This window comes from Taudactylus pleione, unplaced genomic scaffold, assembly GCF_031769625.1.
Source record: "Taudactylus pleione unplaced genomic scaffold, aTauple2 ptg000431l, whole genome shotgun sequence".
Taxonomy (NCBI): Eukaryota; Metazoa; Chordata; class Amphibia; order Anura; family Myobatrachidae; genus Taudactylus; species Taudactylus pleione.
The window spans coordinates 1635084-1661819 of NW_028284833.1; the positions used below are offsets into that span (position 1 = coordinate 1635084).

General features: G+C 35.9%; 2 pseudogenes; both read left to right on the plus strand.

Annotated features, from left to right (window-relative positions):
- Positions 1–1407: 1407 nt before the first annotated feature.
- On the plus strand, positions 1408–8844 carry LOC148506003 (protocadherin gamma-B1 pseudogene; annotated as a pseudogene).
- Positions 8845–9594: 750 nt separating this feature from the next.
- Positions 9595–16107, plus strand: LOC148506004 (protocadherin gamma-B2 pseudogene; annotated as a pseudogene).
- Positions 16108–26736: the final 10629 nt, after the last annotated feature.

A 26736-nucleotide genomic window follows, 5' to 3' on the forward strand; every position in this document is an offset into this window, starting at 1 on the left:
TCATGCATGCACACGGCTGCAGGTCTTGCAGTACATAGGTGGTGGAAGTATCCTCTTGGATCCCTCTTCACAACCCAGGACCTCCTTCTCATAGGAAGGAGTGGGGCTCCATGAATTGAAACCATCTGAACATGGCTTTGGTTACCACAAGCAAACTGGAAACTTTAAGTTAATTTTACCCCATTGGGCCCCTAATGATCAATGAGACTGTTACAAAAAGTCTTGCGGAAACTAGTATTTCTGTATGTGTAACGGCCTATAAGGAATCATAAATAGGCCATATAGATAGAGAGCATTAATTAGTGCCATATCTCAGCCATATATTTGGGATATAGGATAACAAAGTAATTATATACAAAGTGCAAAAGCCACTAAGTAATAAAGCAATAAAGTAATAAAAAGCATGAAGTCTTTAACTTTTTTATTTTTACAATCTTTTTTATATTTAATTCATTATTTATGTATACTAAAATAATCTTTATCCAGACAACATATTCTATTAAAGAAGAGCACATGTTTTGCTACTCATAAATTTTGTACTGGCTGAAATAATGTAAGTTATATTTTATGTACTGTAGCATTAGCAATGAGGTCTTTATAATCTTGAAGCTGATGACCACTTTACATTTATCTCTCTCCAAGAGTTGCTAAATATTCCTTTTAGTAAACTTTAGCTGAGACTTAGTTATAGCATCATCTCCAAAAAAAAAACATTTTTCTCTCTCCATACAACCTCCAGATTAATTGGAAGAACCACAGCCAACAACATTTGAGGAAAAGCACTGCTGTACTTGAAAAATAAGGTTTCAGATAAGATAAAAACTAGCTCTACTCGTTAGTACTACTGCTTCTGGACTGTCCACTAAACAATATTTGCTGCAATGTACAGTATGCCTGTCATGAGGTTTATTATGTACTTCATATAAAGACCAGTTCTTATTAGTGTGGTTTTGTTATAATTGTTATTTACTATAAACACAAATATTAGAATTGTTGTGCACTATAGTGCTGACTTAATTATATTTTAGAATTTAAATAAATGTCTATATTTATTAAATGGAAAAACAAAATCACCAAATATATGTATAACTCTTTAAATGGATACTTGGAAAAATTATTTAATGGAACTGCAGTTCCACAGTTTCACCTCAGAGCGCCGCTGTTTAACCAGTAAGGAGAAGAATACAGAGCTGGAGATCCAGTGGTATTTTCATCACTCACACACACTGCAGATCTGCAGGAAGACACACAGCCATTTTCTGGATTCTCTCTACACAAAATACAAGATATTTTAATACATTCTTCTAAAAAAATGAACTAAGCAAAACAAGAAAAAGTTTTGGATATTTCCTAATCACTGGATTACAGATACTGGTCTTTTAAAGGATAATTTGCAAAAGATTTAAGATGCAAATGATGAAGCCACCTACACAGACATACAAAGGAATCAGATGGCAAGTAATATTTCCCTTCTTATTATCATGGCTGTGTCATTCAGTCTCTGGTCAGATTCATTATTCTATTGTAGAAGAGATGAGAAAAGACTCTGTTATAGCAAATATTGCAGCAGACCTTGGATTAGATATTAAACAGCTCTCATCTAGGAAGCTGAGAATTGTATCACGTGTGTCAGAGAAATATTTTTATGTAAATGTAGATAATGGAAATCTGTACATTAAGGACAGGATAGACAGAGAGACACTGTGTGGGGCAGCAGCTACCTGCTTCCTAACCTTTGATGCTGTGGTTGAAAATCCCTTTAATATTTTTAATGTGAAAGTTGAAATTCAGGATATAAATGATAATTATCCACATTTTTTTCATAGCAAAATTATTTTGGAAGTTATTGAATTTACATCTCCAGGAGCCAGACTTGTTTTACAAAATGCAGAAGATCCAGATATTGGTAGTAATTCAGTACAGACATACAGGCTCAGTGACAATCAGTATTTCACACTAAATACAAACACCAGAGCAGATGGGAGAAAATTTCCAGAACTTGTATTAGAGAAACCTTTAGATCGAGAGACACAAAATGTTCATGAATTGATTTTAACAGCCTTGGATGGAGGAAACCCAGTGAGATCTGGGACTGCTTTGGTTAAGGTCATTGTTACTGATGGTAATGATAATGCTCCTACATTTACTCAGGACATGTTCAAAGTCACCCTAAAAGAAAATATTCCAATTAATTCCACAGTTATTGTATTAAATGCAACAGACAGAGATGAAGGGATAAATGCAGAGATCACATATTCTTTCACCAAAACATCAGGAGATCTCCATCATACAGGGATATTTAGTATTCATCCTACAAATGGAGAAATTAAAACAAATAGAGATTTAGATTTTGAAATAACAAAGAACTATGAACTCTCTGTACAAGCAAAGGATGGAGGTGGCCTTGTTGTCCATTCCAATGTATTGATAGAAGTAACTGATGAGAATGATAATGCTCCAGAGATATCTATCACCTCATTCTCTACTCCTATTCCTGAGGACTGTGAGCCAGGTACAATGATAGCCCTGATTGAAGTTCATGATCTAGATTCAGGTGAAAATGGGGAAGTTGAATGTCACATTATAGAAGAAATTCCTTTTAATTTATTATCATCTAACAGTTACTATAGACTTGTTACAACATGTAGTCTGGATAGAGAGAAAGTATCTTTTTATAACATCACAATTGTTGCTACTGACAGAGGATCTCCCCCACTGTCTAGAAGAAGAACTATCACATTGGAGATATCAGATGTTAATGACAATCCCCCAATATTTATGAAATCTACTTTTGTTGCTTATGTGCCAGAGAACAACTTACCAGGAGCCTCAATATACAGTGTGCAAGCTTCAGATCATGATACTGGAGACAATGCTAAAATTATTTATTCACTATTCAGCAATAATACAGAAGATCTCCCAGTGTCCTCTTATCTCTCTATCAATATAGAGACTGGAGTTCTCTATGCTCAGAGATCATTTGATTATGAGCAGCACAAGGAGTTTCTAATACAGGTAACTGCTAGAGACAATGGATCCCCATCTCTGAGCAGCAATGCAATATTAGTTATCCACATAGTGGATCAGAATGATAATGCACCAAAGATCTTATACCCATCAGCAGACAGTAGTGGCCCAGCTGTGTTTGAGATGGTCCCTTTTGCTTCTGAACAAGGATCATTAATAACTAAGGTGGTTGCAGTGGATGCAGACTCTGGACATAATGCATGGCTCTCGTATCACTTCATACAAGTGTCAGAACCATTTAATTTTATCATTAGCCAACACACAGGTGAAATCAGGACATCACGTGTCTTCCAAGAGAAGGATACATTAAAACACAAGGTTGTGGTAATGGTGAAGGACAATGGAGACCCCTCTCTCTCAGCTACAGTTACCTTAAGTCTCATTGTTGCAGATAATTTCCAACAGGTGGTTCCTAAACTCAGTAATCAGCTCAAAGATGAAGATCCCCAATCCAACCTACAGTTATACTTAGTGATTGCTCTTGCTCTCATTTCCTTATTATTTATTGTAACTGTTATATTGGTCATGATATCAAAATGCAAACAATCAAAACCTGCACCAACCTTTACTTCTCTAAGTACAAATCTATATCCTCCACTTGATCCGAGGATGCTCTCCATGTACAGTGATGGAACTTTACCATTTCCCTACTCGTACAATGTGTGTGTGGCTTTGGATTCCAGTGAAAGTGACTTTACTTATAGGAAGCCAAGTCAAAATGTCCCTGTTGAAAATCTCATTGATGCTGATGATTCAGGACTTGGGAATGAAACTTCAAAGGAAATCTTTCCAGTCAGTGATCAGGTGAGTTTATGTAACACAGAGAATGTCATGTGAGGTTTCTTAAAAGATAGACAATGTAACTTTCTGCATTATAATTTGGTGAGATAAGTCTAATTTTTAACTTATTGTGTCTTTAATGACTTGGCTGACATGAGATTTTCTCAAATGCCAAAACATCATAATTATTTGATAACATTTAAATTACATAACTTTGTTGTTTATTGATATAATATTTTATTTCAGGGATACTACTGTTGAAGTATAATTTGTTTTCTAGATGTGAAATATCCTACATTGTTCTTGACCCTTTTATACATTTTGTTACATGGTAGTAGTCATTTTTATTATGGTTTCTTATGAGCTTATTGAATAATTATCAATGAAAAGCACATTAAAAGCATTTTCCATCTCCATTTTTGCATTCTATTCTGTGAGACTAATTGATTTGATGCATTATTATCAGCAATAGTGATTTCAGGGGATCTTCAGCTGTTATATTTAAACTAATAGTGGGGGTTCCACAAGTGGAGTTGCTCTACTAGTATGGTATACATGAAGGTACATTGTTTATGTAGTGGGGATCTTAGGAGCTGGAAAACCCCTTCACTTCATTGACTACATAAGTGGCAGAACTTCACTGCCAGTGTCTGGAGGCAAGGCTTCCACCAAGGCTGCCACACAACACCAAAGTTGAAGGACTGAAGGGGGTAGAGACACATGGTGTAAATGTCCATGCATGACTCTAATGCTGCACACAATACATTCAACAAATACTGTGGGCTATGGTATTCTGAAGGTACCTTCTTACCTCTTATCACACCGCTTTTACTCCCTTCCCCAAAACCTGGCTCCTGGGGGAGAATGCCATTGGATTGCATAGGAAACCAAAATGTATTTGTAAATTATATTTGATAAGTGTTATTTGGTTTCCCCACAAGTGCTGAAGTGTAATTACTGGTTATATAATTAATTTTAATCAACATCATCTATTTTTGTAGAACTCTTAAAAATAACTTCTGATGGTCTCTTATAGTTTACATAACACACAATGGCCCTCATTCAGAGGCGCTCGCAAGAAGCGAGCGCTTGTTCTGAATGAGGGCGGCCGCTTGTATGTTTTAGTGTGCCCTCCTGGTCGCTAGCTAAGCTGTGGGTTACCACCCACAGCTTTAGTGACCGACCAGATTGATGGTCAGGACCATCACGACCATCGGGGCTTGCGACGAAACCCTAAGGTTGGGTCTCGGCAACCGCAAGCCCCAGGGAGCTTCCTGCTCTGATCGAGCAGGAAGCTCCCCACTGACATCACTGCTGATGTCAGTGCGGCCGCCCACAAAATGGCAGGCATTCCATCAGAAATGCCTCCATTTGTGTAGCCACCCCCCCACCTCGCCTACAAAATGGGGTGAGCTGTCGATCAACATCGAAAGCCGCCCTTTTTGTAGTGAGCCCGGAGCAAGAGAATTTCTCTCTCGCTCCCGGGCTTGTGCATGCGCAGTGCAGCTGCTGCGCGTGCGCAGCGCCTTAACATTGACCCGGTTGCGAGCGTTCAGTGCTTGCGACCGGGTCTGAATGAGGGCCAATGTTTTTACAATACCACTGTTTTTAAGAAACATCAATGTATAGTATTAACTCAATACTAGTGATTTTGCAAGTGTAAGAGTCTCTACAAAGTGATGTTTTTTACCACTATGTGGTATTGATTATATTTTAAAGATTAAAAATTTGGTAGACTAGGATTTGAATCAGCGCGCACTTACTCCACTGTCAGTGCAGGGTTGGTCTGCATTTTGTAAGAATAATTTATTTAGTAAATTGTAAAAAATTTATTCTGTATAGTAGAGTTCTTAATAACAATGTAGATTTGTTGACCAGTGGGAAATAAGTGGCCCTACAATATTTTTTCTGGGAGTTTTTATTCTTTAGGGGTTTCATTTAGGTGCGATTATCTTGCACCCATAACCAGGGGGAATGAGTTGTAAATGCCGACAATGACATCTGAACTCACCCCCCTTGCAGCTTAGACTCATGCTGGACTCTCACATTTGTGCTTGCAGCCCTATGGAGGTACTAGAGGTACTTTAAGTGTGTCATACAGCCGCAATTACTCATGGGTGCGAGATAATTGCACCCAATTAAATTCCCCCCTTGGTATCATTCCTATTCTCTATTTAACAGCCGACTGACATTTGTCTAATCTCATTGACACTTTGTAAATAAATAATACACAGTAAACTAAGATATATCTAATTGGATATCCTTTGTCATAGTTGTAAAAGCAGTGGAATAGAAAGTAGCAGCAGGATCTTTTATTTTAACTTTTCTAACCTAATGAAGAGCAAATCTAAATGATAAATTAACTAACTGTTAAAAAAAATTCTAACATTCACAAATTTCATTAGAATTTGTTTTTCCATACTGAATTGTCTTCTGTAGCTCAGTTTATGAGCTACAATATTGTATTATTAATGGTATATATACTCATGTTCGACAATCATTTTGTCAACAAGCAAGAGATCAGCAGTAGAATGCTGAAATCAGATTACCAACAAAGTTAAAATACAAATTATAAAGAACAAAAACACAGGTGTGGGAGTGCTAAAAATTGTTAATGAAACAGTTATAAACCATAATAAAAATCACTTTAATTATACAAATAAACATATGAAATTGAAGACATACTAAATATCTAACTATCGGATCCTGGAATATTTATATCACCCTTTTTTGCATGCAGATATTAATAATTTTTCTTTTTTCAAGGACCAATTGACATCATCACATCTATTAGGGACATTCTTCTTCTTTTTCAATTAGGATATATATGCGCATTTCCTATTTTTATCATAATTTTTTGTTATACATCACCATTTCACCAAATGGTATTATATGTCCATTTTTTATGCTGTCTATGAATAGACTTTAGTATGTCTTCAATTTCATATGTTTATTTGTATAATTAAAGTGATTTTCATTATGGTTTATAACTGTTCCATTAACAATTTTTAGCGCTCTCACACCTGTGTTTTTGTTCTTTATAATTAGTAGTCTGAGGGGTCTGCCTATCCCTTTAGTGGTGAGCTGCAATTGATTTGTTTTCCTTTTCTGGAGCGCCCAATCTTTTTGTGTGTCTTCTATCTATTCTAAAGTTAAAATACAGCTTAGAGCATTTCAATGGTGTTGGCAGTATAACGGAAGACATGCAGGTAGAGCAGCTGTTTATAGTTATACTGTCGACACTATTAAAATGCTTAAGCTGCATTTTAACTTTGTTGGTACACTGGCACTGGCAAACTGCTACCAATCTACTGCACACTGACATTATATTTGTCAATATGCATAATGTATGAATATAGAGAATTCTGTAATGTGATAAGCTGGCTCTCTTGATCAGAAGTGGTAATTCACTTCCAGGTCATCTCCAAACGACATGTAGCACTGAGATCCCATATTCTCAAAACAGAAATGTTGCTCCAGAAGTGTTAAGCACCCTTCCAGCTTTGTGTGCTGACCCAAGTTATAGGTGGGGGTGGATCCTTGAACCTTATGCTGGGGGTGTGGCACTTGGTTGTTCTATCATTGCTAAATACCACAGCCAAAGCTTAACACTGATATTGATCAAAAATCAACAGCTTCAACAAAAATGTGTTGGCTTATTCTCTATGTCAGTGACTATCGCTTGCTGTAGAGGCTCCATGTGAGCATAAAAAATCTCCGGATGAGTGACATTGTGTTCCTCATCCTTTGTTTTACAAATCATCTAGCCATTAGTCCCTAGCTATCTACCTAAGAGTTTTGACGGCCCTGGTGAGCTCACAGATTCCGAGCAAAGTTATATTATTAAAGTGGACATGTACCATGGTTTGATGACACTACTGCAAGCTAAGTGATGAATTCCCAAAGATGACACTGGACATTAATCTTATAGGTCCTCTTTCATAATCAAAATATACAGGATACATACTGGAATTCTTGTATAACAATAAAGATTTCTGGGTGTGATGTGGTGCTGGATATCATATATGCAACACAATGTAGGAAAGACAAAGAGAGAAAGAATACAAAATAAATATAGACAGGAAATATTTAAATACAATATGTATAATACTCAACTTTTGTAAGTTGATAATTTCAAGGTGTGATGGTCGGGTGTTTGTATGTACACCTTCAAGTCACACTTTGTAAGTACTTAGAAGTTAAATTATTTTCCCTAAATATGGATGTCACTATTTACGGTCACCCAGCGCTTTCCGGTATTTTATCTGCTTTGTGACCAGTGCTAACTCACTGGTTCCTCAAATCAGGAACTGTCCTGAAATATCCCTCCACTCACTCTTTATATAGCACCATTTGTGTTTTAGGGGCCTATTCATCATAACTAAATTTTTACAAAAGCAGGTGAAAATGAACATTTTCACCTGCAATTGTAAAAATTAAGTATTCGGGTCATTCATCACGAAGGTAAAGCAGGAGATATCACAGATATCTCCTGCTTACCTTCCTCTGGTGGAATGGCCTGCTGTCCCCATACACTAGTATGGGGACAGAATTCATCAAGCTCCAAAAATATAGTTTCAGAACTTGAGCGTGGGAGCATTCACCATCTTCAGATGACAAATGCTCCTGATACATGCTTTTTCCCTATGGGAAGGAGTGCTGGGTCGCGAAGAGGGATCCTTTTCTGATCCCTTCACCCCTGTCCAGCTCCTTCCACTGTGTGTGTATCTGTGACCTGTACGTCATGCATGCACACTCCCAGCACTGCTCTGAAAGGGGTAGTGAAAAGATTCACTGCTCCAAAAAGTAGCATTGAAGCCACTCGCAGGACAGCTGATTTTCAGGTCTGCTGTCACCATGCTGTATCAATGATGAATTGCTCCGGAATCCGCGGCGAGTTAGAATGTTAATTATCAGGGTCCAAATGGACCCCGATAATTAACATCATGAATTGGGCTCTTATTCCTTAAATGTAACCTGCAGATCTCTGAAAATAACACTATTGGAAAAGATGCCGAAACATGGAGTAAAGGTTAATGGCTGTGACCAACTCCTTTAATATTCAATTTACAATGCAGTACAGACCTGCTTAATATAAAGAGCAAATGCCAACAGACTTTAGTGTAAAGTGCTGCACTATATGAAGATGTAGCTGTTAAAAGGGAAATGAAACAGTTCTGAGTTGCACTGATACTTCTGCACTATAAATGTAATAATAGCTATTTGCTGTAACTGGACTCTTGTTATGCAGTTTATGCACTTTATTATATATATTTGACAAACAATAAATATTGTTTAGTTTTTTTATTTGTAAGAATAGTATGTAAACACAAAAGTTTTAATTTCTGTGATTTATAAAACTCAAAAATGTAAGTTTAGAATTGAATTAAATAATACTCAATAAAAAAATCTTAGAGTACAAATCTTATAATGGTAAAAATAAATTGAGTAAATATTATGGATAATTCTTAATGTACATTGAGAAATAATTTTATAGCATTGTAGTACCACATTTTCACCTCAGAGCGCCGCTGTTTAACCAATAAGGAGAAGAATACAGAGCTGGAGATCCACTGGTATTTTCATCACTCACACACACTGCAGATCTGCAGGAAGACACACAGCCATTTTCTGGATTCTCTATACACAGAATACAGGATATTTTAACATATTCTCCTAAACAATTCCATCAGCAAATTAGAGTTTTGGGGGGATATTTCCTAACTACTGGATTACAGATTCTGGCCTTTTAAACAGATATTTTGTGAAAGATTTCAGATGCAAAAGATGGAACCTCCTACACAGACATACAAAGGAATCAGATGGCAAGTAATATTTCCCTTCTTGTTATCATGGCTGTGTCATTCAGTCTCTGGTCAGATTCATTATTCTATTGTAGAAGAGATGAGAAAAGACTCTGTTATAGCAAATATTGCAGCAGACCTTGAATTAGATATTAAACAGCTCTCATCTAGAAAACTGAGGATTGTATCACATGTTTCAGAGAAATATTTTTATGTAAATGTAGATAATGGAAATCTGTACATTAAGGACAGGATAGACAGAGAGACACTGTGTGGGGCAGCAGCTACCTGCTTCCTAACCTTTGATGCTGTGGTTGAAAATCCTTTTACAATATTTAAGGTCAAAATTGAAATTCAGGATATAAATGATAATTTTCCATATTTTTTTCATAACAAAATTATTTTGGAAGTTATTGAATTTACTTCTCCAGGAGCCAGATTTGTTTTACAAAATGCAGAAGACCCCGATATTGGTATTAATTCAGTACAGACATACAGGCTCAGTGACAATCACTATTTCTCACTGAGTGAGAAAATTAGCAGTGATGGGAGTAAATCTCTAGAGCTTGTATTAGAGAAATCTTTAGATCGAGAGACACAAAATGTTCATGAATTGATTTTAACAGCCTTGGATGGAGGAAACCCAGTGAGATCTGGGACTGCTTTGGTAAAGGTCATTGTTACTGATGCTAATGATAATGCTCCTACATTTACTCAGGACATGTATAAAGTCACACTAAAAGAAAATATTCCAATTAACTCTACAGTTATTGTATTAAATGCAACTGACAGAGATGACGGGATAAATGCAGAGATCACATATTCTTTCTCTAAAACCTCAGGAGATCTCCATCATACAGGGATATTTAGTATTCATCCTACAAATGGTGACATTAAAATAATTAAATATTTGGATTTTGAAGTTATAAAGAACTATGAAGTTAATGTGCAAGCAAAGGATGGAGGTGGCCTTGTTGCCCATTCCAAGGTATTGATAGAAGTAACAGATGAGAATGACAATGCTCCAGAGATATCTATCACCTCATTCTCTACTCCTATTCCTGAGGACTGTGAGCCAGGTACAATGATAGCTCTGATTAAAGTTCATGATCTAGATTCAGAAGAAAATGGAGACGTTGACTGTCACATTATAGAAGAAATACCTTTTGATTTACTCTCATCTGACAGTTACTACAGGATCGTTTCAAGAACTATTCTAGACAGAGAGAAAGTATCTTCTTATAACATCACAATTGTTGCTACTGACAGAGGATCTCCCCCACTGTCTAGCAGAAGATCCATCAGATTGGAGATATTAGATGTTAATGACAATCCCCCAAAATTTATGAAATCTACTTATGTTGCTTATGTGCCTGAGAACAATTTACCAGGAGCCTCAATATACAGTGTACAAGCTTCAGACCCTGATACTGGAGACAATGCTAAAATTATTTACTCAATTATGAGCACATATACAGAAGATCTCCCAGTGTCCTCTTATCTGTCCATCAATATAGAGACTGGAGTTCTCTATGCTCAGAGATCATTTGATTATGAGCAGTATAAGGAGTTTCTAATACAAGTAACTGCTAGAGACAATGGATCCCCATCTCTGAGTAGCAATGCAACATTAATTATCCGCATAGTAGATCAGAATGATAATGCACCAAAGATCTTGTACCCATCAGCAGACAGTGGGGGCTCAGCTATGTTTGAGATGGTCCCTTTTGCCTCTGAACATGGATCATTAATAACTAAAGTGGTTGCAGTGGATGCAGACTCTGGACATAATGCTTGGCTCTCTTATCAATTCATACAAGTGTCAGAACCATCTCACTTTATCATCAGTCAGCAAACAGGTGAAATCAGGACATCACGTGTGTTTCAAGAGAAGGATATATTAAAACACAAGATTGTGGTGATGGTGAAGGACAATGGAGACCCCTCTCTCTCAGCTACAGTCACCTTAAGTCTCATTGTTGCAGATAATTTCCAACAAGTGGTTCCTAAACTCAGTAACCAACTCAAATATGAAGATCCACAATCCAACCTACAGTTGTACTTAGTGATCGCACTTGGTCTCATTTCCTTGTTATTTGTTGTAACTGTTTTGTTGGTCATTATATCAAAATGCAAACAATCAAAACCTTCACCAACCTTTACTTCTCTTAGTACAAATCTGTATCCTCCCATTGATCCCAGGATGCTCTCCATGTACAGCGATGGAACTTTACCATTTCCTTACTCATACAATGTGTGTGTGGCTTTGGATTCCAGTGAAAGTGATTTTACTTATAGGAAACCAAATGAAAATGTCCCTGTTGAAAATTTAATTGATGCTGATGATTTAGGACTTGGGAACAAAACTTTAAAAGAAACCTTTCCAGTCAGTGATCAGGTGAGTTTATGTAACATAAAAAAATGTCATGTGAGGTCTCATATAACATATAAAATGCAGCTATTTGCATCATAATTTTAGGGAGTGTCTATATCTAATGTGAATTGTACTTAAATACCAAATGAGCATAATGGTTTGTTAACATACAAGTAACATAACTTGGTAGTTCATGTGTAGAATATTTATGTCAATATTACATTTGAAGTTTATAGTTCCAAAGAGGTCTATAGAATTAAACATTAAGCATATATTTTGTTTGGCATTATTATTGTTGTTTCTTAGCTTTTAGTATCATATTGTCTAACAATAAATGAAAATCAAATTACTGGAGCTCTCCATCACCCATAAAGTAGTCTATATGTGGTCTATCTTCATGAAGAATATTTGGGAGTTTGTAAGACTCTGCATAGTGTTACTTGGTTTGCAGTGTGGTCCTGATTATAGAACTACATCTTACACCTGATCTGGCCAAGGGATGAAGTTGCAATCATTTACTGGTGTTTTATTTATTTTAAAAAAATGCTAAAACTAAACCTAGATGAGTGGAATTTTGTTAATATTTACTAACATGATTTAAAACTCTTTTTAATATTGATGTTCAGTCTCCTTAAAATGATGCTACTACTTGAAAACTGTTCTCTGATTTGCAAACACCTTGTGCTTTGCTGTAGTTGATCATTTTAAAAGAAACTTAATTATTTAATGATAACTCAATATTAGTTATTTTGCTATATCCATAGTTACTTCTTCATTGCTGATTGATATTGCAAATGTAAGATTCTTTCCAAACTTACTATTCCTCTATTAAAGTGTGTTGATTATATTTGGAATAGAAGAGTAACCCAAATTATAAGTTGACTGAATCTGAAGCATTTTTTGTAACATTCACAAAGAGCATCATAATATAAATATTTAAAATTCTGTATTTCTATTGTTTTCTGTGGCTCTATGATGGAGCTGTAGTGTTGTATTGTGATGATCTGGTTCTTGTCTTATTACAACTAGTGGCAGATTTTACCTAGGGGCTGCAAGGCTGCAGCCCCTCCTTTTCCATTGAAATCAGCCTTTTTAGTGAGCCAGTGCAGTCCATAACTGCACTGGCTACACTGTGACTGGAGGTGGCTTCCCATTGGAAGCACCATCTGCCAGTCATGCACAGGACAGGCAGCCCCAGGGAGGTGTCTCCTCCCCCTGGGACTGCCAGTCCAGGCTGCAAATAGCAGAGAGTGGCTTCCAGTGGAAGCCACTGCTCTGCCTTTTGGGCAGCCCTACACAGCTTCTCAGGGCTACAGTCAATGCAGCCCCCAGAAGCCAATGTTATGCACATGTGTGGCACTACCCCTCTCATGCGCATTCGCCGTTCCCGGCACCTGCCAGTTCTCTTGCTCAGATGCAGGGAACCCAGCTGGCCAGACCAGCCAGCAGTAGTGTCAGCCCCCCTTAGGTAAGAGGGCAGGAGCTGTTGCTGCTTACAACTCATAACTTTTTGTATATGCTAAAATAATTTAAGTTATTTTATTATGTACTATAGCATTGGCAATGAGGTACACTTTATAATAAAGCTGTTGTCCACTTCCAGTGAACGTTACCCTAAATTTATTCATCACATTTCCTTTCCCCTTCTGAAAAAAAAGCATTTTACTCTCTCCATAGAATCACCAGATTAATGCTATTTAATAGGAAAACCATAGCCAACAACATTTGAAGAAAATATCTGCACTAACTTTAATAATCTTTTTAGAAAAGAAACAGGTGATCAGGTGAGTTTTCCTAACAAAGAGAATGTTATTAGATTTCATATATGTTATACAATATAACTATTTGCATTATTACTTGATGAGAGAAATCTAATATTTAATTTAATCGGTCTATTAAGGCATAGGTTATGTGAGATTACCACAAATGCCAAATCATCATAATTATTTGGTAACATGCAAATTACATAACATGGTAGTTAATTTGTATAATATTTTATTTCAGGGATATTATAATCATTTACTGGACAATGAGAAATATCATATTGTTATAATAAAACCAATATGTCTACATGACTTATATTAAGTTTATTCATGTTTCTGAGGTACCAGTTTTTCAAATTACACAATATTTTGTAATGACGTGCCCTTACTATTTATATAGCTGATTTTATTTATATATATATATATATATATATATATATACATGTAAATATATAAATATATATATATGTATGTATATATTGTCCTAGGGTGGCACTCCCAAATAACAAATTGATGCGGTGGGTGCCCTCCAAGATAAACAGTACCAACTGTTATCACAAGTACAGCAAATAGGCGGCACTCCAAGCAAAAATAAGAAGCAACACAGGAATGTGATCTATATCACCACCGACGTTTCGGGGCCTTTTAATGCCCCATTATCAAGGTTACCCAAACATGCAAACAATTCAAACATTTATACTTACAAAACACCTCGGGATACGCGTGCTTCCAAGGTGCCTGGTTCCGGGTCGCCGCATGATGATGTCAGTCCGCCGGTCATCACGTGGGCGTGCGTAACAGCCACGTCCACGTTAGACCAACAGACACACCCATATGGCTCGCTTCCCCGTTGCCAAGGTAACCTAGCTGCAGCGTGTCTATATCAAAAAAATAAAAACACAAGATGGCAACAGCAATAAATACAAAATCATAAATATTCAAAACACAATTGCAAAAACAGCATGTATATAAACCTACTATAGTCAATATAATAATATTACTCATTATATTGTTAATCACAATGAAAACACCAAAAAAGTATTTGAAGAGGAGTATTAGAATAAATAGAATAGACATACCGAATACCAACACACGGACATGTAAATAATAGTAATAAACTATTATAAACAAATTCTATAGGTTAAAGAAAACAATGTAGATCAAGATGCTCGTTAAGACCTCGTGGTGCCAAGGCATCCAATCGAAAAATCCAGCGTGCCTCACACTGAAGTAGCAAACGAGATCGATCCCCACCACGATGTAATGTGGGAATATGGTCGATGATCATGTAACGCAGCATAGCAAGATTGTGCCCACAATTAACAAAATGGCGTGCCACCAGTTGATCACTATTACCTGATGCTATGGCAGCTCGGATAGCGGACCGGTGTAGCGCCATCCTTTCGCTAAGGGTCCTATCAGTTTTCCCCACGTAAATGAGAGAGCAAGGACAAATAATCATATAGATGATATATTTGGTTGTGCATGTCACCCGATGGCAGATAGTGAATTTACGCCCACTATAAGGGTGATTGAAAGTATTACTGACAATCAGGGAATGACAAGTCAGGCAATTTAAACACTTGTAACAACCCAATTTAGGGCTCAAAAAACTCTGAGAGTGTGCCCTGTCAATTTTACTCATGTCATTCTTAACCAACCAATTATGCAAGTTACATCCTCGTGTATAGGATGGCATAATCCTAGTGTTATGCAAATTTAGATCAGCATCAGTACCCACCATAGGCCACAGAGAGCGAGCGGAGGTCCTGATCTGATCACTATATGGATGGAAATGATTAACCCAAGGTAACTTATGTCCCAAATTATCCTTGGAACCCCTCAGTTCCAGAAGTCTCGACCCGGGTATTGCCAGGGCTTTATTCCTGGCCTTCGCAAGAACATCATGCGTATAACCTCTCTCGCGAAATTTGTCAAACATGATATTCATTTGATTTATGGCTGCGGATTCGTCACTACAAATTCTACGAGCCCGAATAAATTGGGAGTATGGTAAACCATACTTTAGGGGCTTAGGGTGACAACTTCCAAAATGTAGTATAGTATTTCTATCAGTGGGTTTGCTGAATAATTCAGTAATCAATTTACCCCCAATCAAATTAAGCTTAACATCCAAATAGTTGACAGAAAATTCATCGATATTAAATGCGAACTTAATAGGGAATGTAGATCGATTATGCAACTCAATGAAATCCAAAAATTCCTGTTTCGAGCCAACCCAGATAAGGAAGATGTCGTCTATTTATCTGGGATAGAAAAATATCTTGCCAGACACATAGACATCGCTAAAGAAAATATCATGTTCTGCCTGAAACATGTAGGCATTGACGTAGGATAGGGCCACATTCAACCCCATCGCTACGCCAACGAGCTGCAAAAAACAGCTTATCCCGGTGCATGAAGAAATTTTTTGTGAGAATCATCTCCATGAGATCAATAATTAAATCAACATTAGGTCCATCATAAACAGAGCTCTCAATAATGAGCTTTTTTAAAGCTAACAGTCCCTCACAATTAGGGATCACCGTGAAGAGGCTGTTTATGTCAATACTGCATAAATAACTACCCTCAGGTATTGTAGGTAGACTATGAATCCTATTTAAGAACATAGGGGTGTCCAAAAGAAATCTGGGGTGCTCTTTGACACAAGGTTGAATCACGCTGTCCAGATACACCGATAACGCCTGGAATAAAGAACCCCTGACCGAAATGTATATATATATAAACTGTTTATACTGTAACTCATTATCATCATCAAGTTTTATTTGTAAGCCTGTTAAACATGACTTCTGATATTCTTCCACAAACTACTTTATGTATAGTAGCACAAAATGGCCGGCATCCTATCACCTGCCATAATTTGGTGTGGCTAAATTATCTGGAAGTGTCTTTCCAATTAGTCCTGAAAGCCGGCACTTATCAGGGAATGTGTTTCACCGGCCTCAGGCAGGCGAATAACATTCCCGAAATCAGTCCTGTTTTCATTGCCGCAATCATGAAAACACAGAGATTTAGTGAACCCTGTATATTTTCTGATAAAAACGGGTCTAATTGGAAACCACAATAATGACCATCGGGCAAAAATCACATTGGAAGCCATTTTTTTCCGAGAATTTATGTGGCTAATAGGATACCAGCCATTGTGTTTAGTCTACTAAACTACAAAGTTTTAATATATAATGTTAATTCAATACTAGGGCTTTTGCAAGTATAAGAGTCTCTATAAAGTGAATTTTTTACCAATAAAGTGTGTTGATTATATTTGGAAGCTTAAAAATTTTGTAGAATAGGAACTGATAGGTGAGGTCGGTGGCACACACCTACCTCACTGTTGATGCAGAGGTTGTCTGCATTTTGTACAAATAATTTATTTTGTAACATGTAAAAAATATATTCTGTACAGTACTGAGTTCTTAATATCAATGGAGATTTAATGTCCTGTGTGAAATTAGTGGCCTCACCATATATTTTTTCTGGTTCTGATGCTTAGTGTAATTCTTGTGCTCTACTTATCAGCTCACAGACATTTGTCTAATCTCATTTGGAACTTTGTATATATATATGTATATATATATATATATATATATATATATATATATATATCATATATAATACACAGTAAATGAATATATTTTGGGTCTATTCATTATCACTTAACTTCTACAAAAGCAGGTGAAATAAACATTTTCACCTACTTTTGTAGAAATTAAGTTTTGGAGCCATTCATCATAAAGGAAATGCAGGACATATCACAGATAGCTCCTGCTTACCTTTCTCTCCTGATCTGTCCTGTAGTCCCAATATATGAGTATGGGGACCTAAAATTACCTAGCTCCAAAAATACAATATACTTGGAGCTTGACTGCAGGAGCATTTGCCATCTTCAGATAGCATTTTCTCCCGCTCACCCATTCCTTTTCTATGGGAACGAGTCCCGGGTTACGAAGAGGGTTCCATTTGGATCCCTCTGCCCCTATCCAGCTATTTCTGCTGGATGTCTGGGCTTTGTATGCTGCGTGAACTCACACACACCCATACACTGGATGACAGTGGGTATAGAAGAAATTCACCAGTCATTGAGTGCTGGTGGAATCCCACTGGTGCATATAAGGACTGCAAGCACACTATCAGGCATTTTCCTTACTCCATTTGGAATACAATATATCTAGTTTCTAAGGATTACCTATGTCACCAGTGGACCCACTGGAACACTAAGGAACCCAGGAGACTGATTCTTGTTATACTACTGGATGGGTATTGTACTGTATACCAAGCTGATACTTTTGTTTGGACTTTCTATTATTACCAATTATACCATGGCTCTGTCTCACCACATGATACAATCTATGAAGTTTTTAAATGTTTCTTTTATTACTAAAACATTGTGATTTTCATGTATGAGTCAGATATTTTAAATGATATCTACCAATATTGGTAACTAGAGGCACTAATGTAGCTGCTTTTGTTATCTAAGTTAAAAAATATATTTATACAGGATTGGATACAGGCTCCAATAAAGTTGCTATTAGAGTTTAACTAATGGGCAACTGGTTTAACCCTTTGTTGGCTGCCTTACATATTTTCTGCAATACTGATTTAGCACATGGTTTTTATCCTTTTTGTTTAGACTGTATGAACAATTTGCTATTTTTAGTGAGTTGCACAAACTGCTACAGGACACTATAAATGTAATAATAGCTATATGCTGCAATTGGAATCTTGTTATGCAGTTTATGCACTTTATTATGTATCTTTGACTAACAATAGAAATTGTTTAGTTTTTTATTTGTATGAATAAACACAAAATCTTTAAATTCTGGTTTATAAAACTGAACAATATAAGATTAGAATTTAATTAAATAATACTCAAAAAAAATTAGAGTACAATGCTTAATATAAATAAAAAATTCACTAAATATTTGGATAATTCCTAAAGTAGATTGAGAAATAATTTCATAGGATTGTAGTACCACATTTTCACCTCTGAGCGCCGCTGTTTAACCAATAAGGAGAAGAATACAGAGCTGGAGATCCACTGGTATTTTCTTCACTCACACACACTGCAGATCTGCAGGAAGACACACAGCCATTTTCTGGATTCTCTCTACACAGAATACAGGATATTTTAACATATTCTCCTAAACAAATGGACTAGCAAAACAAAAACAAGTTTTGGATATTTCCTAATCACTGGATTACAGATACTGGCCTTTCTAAAGGATATTTTGTGAAAGATTTCAGATGCAAATGATGAAACCCCCTACACAGACATACAAAGGAATCAGATGGCAAGTAATATTTCCCTTCTTATTATCATGGCTGTGTCATTCAGTCTCTGGTCAGATTCATTATTCTATTGTAGAAGAGATGAGAAAAGACTCTGTTATAGCAAATATTGCAGCAGACCTTGGATTAGATATTAAACAGCTCTTATCTAGAAAGCTGAGAATTGTATCACGTGTTTCAGAGAAATATTTTTATATAAATGTAGATAATGGAAATCTGTACATTAAGGACAGGATAGACAGAGAGACACTGTGTGGGGCAGCAGCTACCTGCTTCCTAACCTTTGATGCTGTGGTTGAAAATCCATTTAAAATTTTTAAAGTCAGAGTTGAAATTCAGGATATAAATGATAATTATCCATATTTTTTTCATGACAAAATTATTTTGGAAGTCATTGAATTTACATCACCAGGAGCCAGATTTGTTTTACAAAATGCAGAAGACCCCGATATTGGTAGTAATTCAGTCCAGATATACAGGCTCATTGACAATCAGTTTTTTACACTGAGTGAAAAAATCAGCAGTGATGGGAGTAAATCTCCAGAACTTATATTAGAGAAACCTTTAGATCGAGAGTCACAAAATGTTCATGAATTGATTTTAACAGCTTTGGATGGAGGAAAACCAGTGAGATCTGGGACTGCTTTGGTAAAGGTCATTGTTACTGATGGTAATGATAATGCCCCTACATTTACTCAGGACATGTATAAAGTCACACTAAAAGAAAATATTCCAATTAACTCCACAGTTATTGTATTAAATGCAACTGACAGAGATGAAGGGATAAATTCAGAGATCACATATTCTTTCACCAAAACATCAGGAGATCTCCATCATACAGGGATATTTAGTATTCATCCTACAAATGGTGACATTAAAACAAATAAATATTTGGATTATGAAATAATAAAGAACTATGTGCTCTCAGTACAAGCAAAGGATGGAGGTGGCCTTGTTGCCCATTCCAAGGTATTGATTGAAGTAACAGATGAGAATGACAATGTTCCAGAGATATCTATCAATTCATTATCTACCCCTATTCCTGAGGACTGTGAGCCAGGTACAATGATAGCCCTGATTGAAGTTCATGATCTAGATTCAGGGGAAAATGGAGAAGTTGACTGTCACATTATAGAAGAAATCCCTTTTGTTTTACTTTCATCTGAAGGTTACTATAGTATAGTTTTAAGAACTTTTCTGGACAGAGAGAAAGTATCTAGTTATAACATCACAATATTAGCTACTGATAGAGGATCTCCCCCAATTTCCAGCAGAAAAACCATCAGATTGGAGATATCAGATGTTAATGATAATCCACCAACATTTATGAAATCTGCTCATGTTGCTTATGTGCCAGAAAACAATTTACCAGGAGCCTCAATATACAGTGTACAAGCTTCAGACCCTGATACTGGAGACAATGCTAAAATTATTTATGCAGTTTCAAATACTCATACAGAAGATCTTTCAGTGTCCCCTTATCTGTCCATCAATATAGAGACTGGAGTTCTCTATGCTCAGAGATCATTTGATTATGAGCAGCACAAGGAGTTTCTAATACAGGTAACTGCTAAAGACAATGGATCCCCATCTCTGAGCAGAAATGCAACATTAATGATCCGCATAGTGGATCAGAATGATAATGCACCAAAGATCTTGTACCCATCAGCAGACAGTGGTGGCCCAGCTGTGTTTGAGATGGTCCCTTTTGCTTCTGAACAAGGATCTCTAATAACTAAGGTGGTTGCAGTGGATGCAGACTCCGGACATAATGCTTGGCTCTCATATCACTTCATACAAGTGTCAGAACCATCTCACTTTATCATTAGTCAACACACAGGTGAAATCAGGACATCACGTATCTTTCAAGAGAAGGATATATTGAAGCACAAGATTGTGGTGATGGTGAAGGACAATGGAGACCCCTCTCTCTCAGCTACAGTCACCTTAAGTCTCATTGTTGCAGATAATTTCCAACAGGTGGTTCCTAAACTCAGTAATCAACTCAAAGATGAAGATCCCCAATCCAACCTACAGTTGTACTTAGTGATCGCACTTGCTCTAATTTCCTTGTTATTTATTGTAACTGTTATATTGGTCATTATATCAAAATGCAAACAATCAAAACCTTCACCAACCTTTACTTCTCTAAGTACAAATCTGTATCCTCCAGTTGATCCCAGGATGCTCTCCATGTACAGTGATGGAACTTTACCATTTCCCTACTCGTACAACGTGTGTGTGGCTTTGGATTCCAGTGAAAGTGACTTTACTTATAGGAAACCAAGTCAGAATGTCCCTGTAGAGAATCTCATTGATGCTGATGATTCAGGACTTGGGAATGAAACTTTAAAAGAAACCTTTCCAGTCAGTGAACAGGTGAGTTAATGTAACATAAACAATGTTATGTGAGGTTTCATATGGTATAAAATGTAACCATTTGCATCATTATTTTAGCAAGTGTCTATATCGATCTGATGTGATTTTACTTAAATGCCTAATGAACATAATTGTTTGTTAACAAACAAGTAACATAATTTGGGATATTAAATTTTAAGTTTTTAATTCAATAGTAGTGTACATAATTAGTTAAACAAATATCCATAAGCGTTCATAATGCTTACTGTATTACATATTTTGTTTTAGTAGTCATTATTATTGTTGTTTCTTATCCTCTAGTATTATATAGTCTAACAATAAATACAAATCACATTAATGGGGCTCTCCATCATCCCGCTTGTAATCCAGATGTGGAACATCTTGTAACTGTGATTTCTGGGGATCTGTGGTTATCATGTTTAAACTAATGATATAAGGACTGTATTAGAAAGTGGTTTGTATCATGAACAATATTTGTGAGTTTGTCAGGTTTTGCATAGTATTACTTGGTTTGCAGTGTGATCCCTGTTTATAGAACTACATATTATATCCCTGACCATTGGATGAAGTTGCAATACATTAAAATAATTCAAACCCTTGACCTATTCCTAGTAAGGTTTAAACTTTTTTTATATTGTTGGCCAATATCCATTAAACCTGTCACCAGGTTCTTTTAGTTTGTGTCCTCTCCTGGGCTGGATTACATCATACATCACAGTCCTTCACCTACTGTATGTCACATAGTGGATGCAAGCTTGAGATGGAACACAGAACAATGAGAGAGTATTATATTGTGTGCCACACCTTGGCCATACCATACCAGGTTCTTTTAGTCTTTGTCCTCTCCTGGGCTGGATTACATCATACATTACAGTCCTTCACCTACTGTATGTCACATAGTGGATGCAAGCTTGGGATAGAACACAGCCCATAGAGAGAGTATTATATTGGGTGCCACACCTTGGCCATACTTTGAGCATACAGGGTAACAAAGTAATTATATAAAAAGTGCAAAAGTTACTAAGTAATAAAGTAATAAAAGGTGAATTAGCACCTGGTGCCATTATGTCTTTAAGTTTGCTGGTTTTACAATCTATTTTTAATGTTTACAAAATTTTGGAAACATACTGAAAGAATTCTTAACTAGACACCATCTGTCACTAGAGAAGCGCACATGTCTTACAACTTTTTGGGATATGCTAAAATAATTTAAGTTATTTTTTATATAGCATTAGCAGTGAGGTGCACATAATATTAAAGCTGTTGCCCATTTTTAGTGCTCTTTATCCCAGATTTTGGCATCACCTTAGCTATCCACTTCTGGAAAAAAACAACATTTTACTCTCTATACCTGTAGATCCAGATTAATAGTAAGAACAGCCAACAACATTTGGGAAAAATATCTGCAGCACTTGAATAATAGTGTTTTAGAAAAGAAACAAGTGATTAGGTGCGTTTGTGTAACAGAGAATGTTATGTGAGTTTCTTATAAGATCTACAATGTAACTACTGTATTTGCATTACTATTTGATGAGAATAGTCTGGTATTTAATTGAATCTGTCTATTAAGACCTGGCTGATGTGAGATTTCCTCAAATGCCAAATCATCATAATTATTTGATAACATGCAAATTACATAACTTGGTATGTTGATTTGTATAATATTTATTTCAGGGTTATTATTATAATCGTTAGCTGGACATGTGAAATATCCTAAAGTGTCTATGTTTTATATATTTTGTTATAGTACTAATTTTTATTATACTTTCTTAACTATTACAGTATTAGAGTATAAAATACTTATAAGATCTCCCCTGAGGTGCCCTTCCCTGAGTTCAAGTGCTGCAAGGGGCAGAGATATGCAGTTAAATGGCCATGCATGCATTCCTCCCTTAAAACTCCTGGGTCATGGAGAAAAACACATATGTTGCCCTCAGTAGGTATTTCCCATTGGACTGCATAGGAAACCAATATGTCTCCATGAATCATATTTGAGAAAGTGTTATTTGGTTTGCTCACAAGTACTGTACCTGGGGAATCAGCTTCCAAATTACACAACTAGTTGGGCTGAAATGCACTTACTGTTTATATACTGTAGCTGATCTTGAGTGTTTATGTTTATGTATTTATATATATATATATATATACATATACATATATATTACGTTTATTTAGTTCATTACCATCATCTTTCTTTGTAAGCCTGTAAAACATAACTTCCGATCATCTCCTATACAGTAGTTTACATAACACGCCATGGGGTAGATATATGAAGCAGTGAATAGAATAGAGAAGTGTGCCTGTTGAGAAGTTACTCATGGCAACCAATCAGCTCCTACCTATTATTTTATAGAAAGTACTTAATAAATGCAACTTCAAACCTGATTGGTTGGCATAGGCAAATTCTCCACTGGTCCACTTTTCCTTTCTTTTCACTTCTTCATACATCTACCCCATGTGTTTACTGAACTACATAGTTTTATAAGAAACTTCTATGTATAGTGTTAGCTCGATATTAGTGACTTTGGAAGTGTAAGAGTCTGTACAAAATTACAATTTGGAAGCTTAAAAATGTTGTAGACCAGGAGCTGATAGATAAGGTAGAAGCATACACCTACCTCACTGTCAATGCAGAGTTTGACTGCATTTAGTAAGAATAATTTATTTTGTAAAATGTAAAAAATAGATTCATTATAGTACTGAGTCTCCAATATCAATGGGATTTGGTGTCTGGTGGGAAATTAGTGGACTTACCATACATGGTTCTGAATCTCTGTGTCCTTCCTGATCTCTATTTATCAGTATTTATCTACTGTAATTGAAACCTTGGAAATAAATAATACACCGAAAATTAAAATTTCCTTCCAATTATTTTTTTTGTAATTGTTGACAAAAGCAGCATAAAAGAAGTTGCAGCAGGATCTTTTATTTAAGTTTATTAAACAAATGAAAAATTAACCTAAATGATACATTTTTGTAACATTCACAAAGTGCAACAGAAAATAAGTATGTGTGGGGTTATTCTATAGAATATTGTCTTCTGTAGCTGAGGAGCTGTGATAGTTTCAGTATAGAGAATCCTGTATTGTAGTAAGCTTGTTCTCCTGATCAGAGTTGGAGAATCATGTCCAGATGTTCTCCAAACTGCATGTACAGATCTCACTTTCTCAAAGCAAAATAATGGTTCCAAAAATATTAACCACCCATCTGGCTTTATGCTTTTACCACAACTGCTGATTACCTTAGCAAGATGTATGGATGGTTCCTTTGCACCTTGTGCTGGGTGTTTGGCACTTGGCTGTTACATCATTGCCAAGTAATGATATTGAGGAGCAGCAGCCAACAGCCAAGAGCTTCAACAAAAATCTGCTATCTGTTTCTCCATGTCAGTGACTGCTATGGGGTATGCTGGTGCCATGTGAGCATAAAAACACTGGATGTAACATTGTGTTGGTCATCCATCATTTTAGGAACAACCTAATTGCTTAGGTTCACTTAATAGTTGTGTTGGTCCTGAGGGGCTCACATATTCTGAGCACAGTGATTTAGTTACATATACCATGGTTTGCTGATACCACTGTGATTATTGTAATAAAGTTAACATGGGATATTAACTTTATAGTCCCTCATTGATACTCAATATATACTGAATACATAGTAAAATTGCTATTAACCATACCTCATACATTAATAGTGATGGAGGTTGTGTCTTACATGTTCAAGTATTCTGAGTTACTGTAGCAAGCAGCATTAGTAAAAGTGTGAACTATAGAATATATTATTATTAAAGTTGGTATAGACTGTTAGTTGACTGCACTCCAGATTTAGACATCACCAAACTATTCCCTCTTCATAGAGACAGCAGATTATCCCTGCTTAATAATACATTTCCCGCGAAGATGAGATATAATATATAATGTTGCAGATGATTAGATGGATCACAGTCCTGAAATCAGGAACTGTGTTGAAATATCCCACATCCACTCTTTGTATAGCACCATTTTGTTTTATTGAATAAATGTAACTTGCGGCTCTCTGGAAGTAACACTATCTGACAAGATAATGAAACACAGAGTATAGGCTAATGACAGTGACCAACTCCTTTAATATTCCATATACAATACAGTACAGAACTGCTTAATATAAACTGCCACAGCCAATAGAAATGAGTGTAAAGTCAATGAACAAGTGGCTGGTTAAAAGCACATGAAACAGTTTGAGTGAATTGTACTTAAACTCCTGCACTATAAATGTAATAATAGCTATTTGCTGTAATTGGAATCTTACTATGTATTTTATGCAGTTAATTATGTATCTTTGACAAATAAAACATATATTTTTTATTTGTTTTACAATTAGTATATAAATATAAACATTATGTTATTTTGAATATAGTATAATGTAATACAATACACTAAAATGTAAAAAATAAATTCAAAATATTTGGATAAGTACTTTCAGAAATAATTTCATAGCATTGTAGTACCACATTTTCAGCTCAGAAATTGTTTAGTATTTTATTTGTATGAATATGTAACAACAAAAGTTTTAAATTCTGTGATATATGAAACTCAGCAATATAAGGTTAGAATTCAATTAAATAATACTCAATACAAAAAAACTTACAGTACAATGCTTAAAATGAAAAAAAATATATATAAATATAAATATTTGGATAGTTCCTAAAGTACATTAAATTTCATAGCGTTGTAGTACCACATTTTCACCTCAGAGCGCCGCTGTTTAACCAATAAGGAGAAGAATACAGAACTAGAGATCCACTGGTATTTTCATCACTCACACACACTGCAGATCTGCAGGAAGACACACAGCCATTTTCTGGATTCTTACACACAGACCTAAGCATACTTTTAACATTTTCATCTGAACAATTGGACTAGGCAAATACAATCATTTTTTGGATATTTCCTGGATTACAGATACTGGCCTTTCTAAAAGATATTTTGTGAAAGATTTCAGATGCAAATGATGAAACCTCCTACACAGACAAACAAAGGAATCAGATGGCAAGTAATATTTCCCTTCTTATTATCATGGCTGTGTCATTCAGTCTTTGGTCAGATTCATTATTCTATTGTAGAAGAGATGAGAAAAGACTCTGTTATAGCAAATATTGCAGCAGACCTTGGATTAGATATTAAACAGCTCCCATCTAGAAAGCTGAGAATTGTATCACATGTGTCAGAGAAATATTTTTATTTAAATGTAGATAATGGAAATCTGTACATTAAGGACAAGATAGACAGAGAGACACTGTGTGGGGCAGCAGCTACCTGCTTCC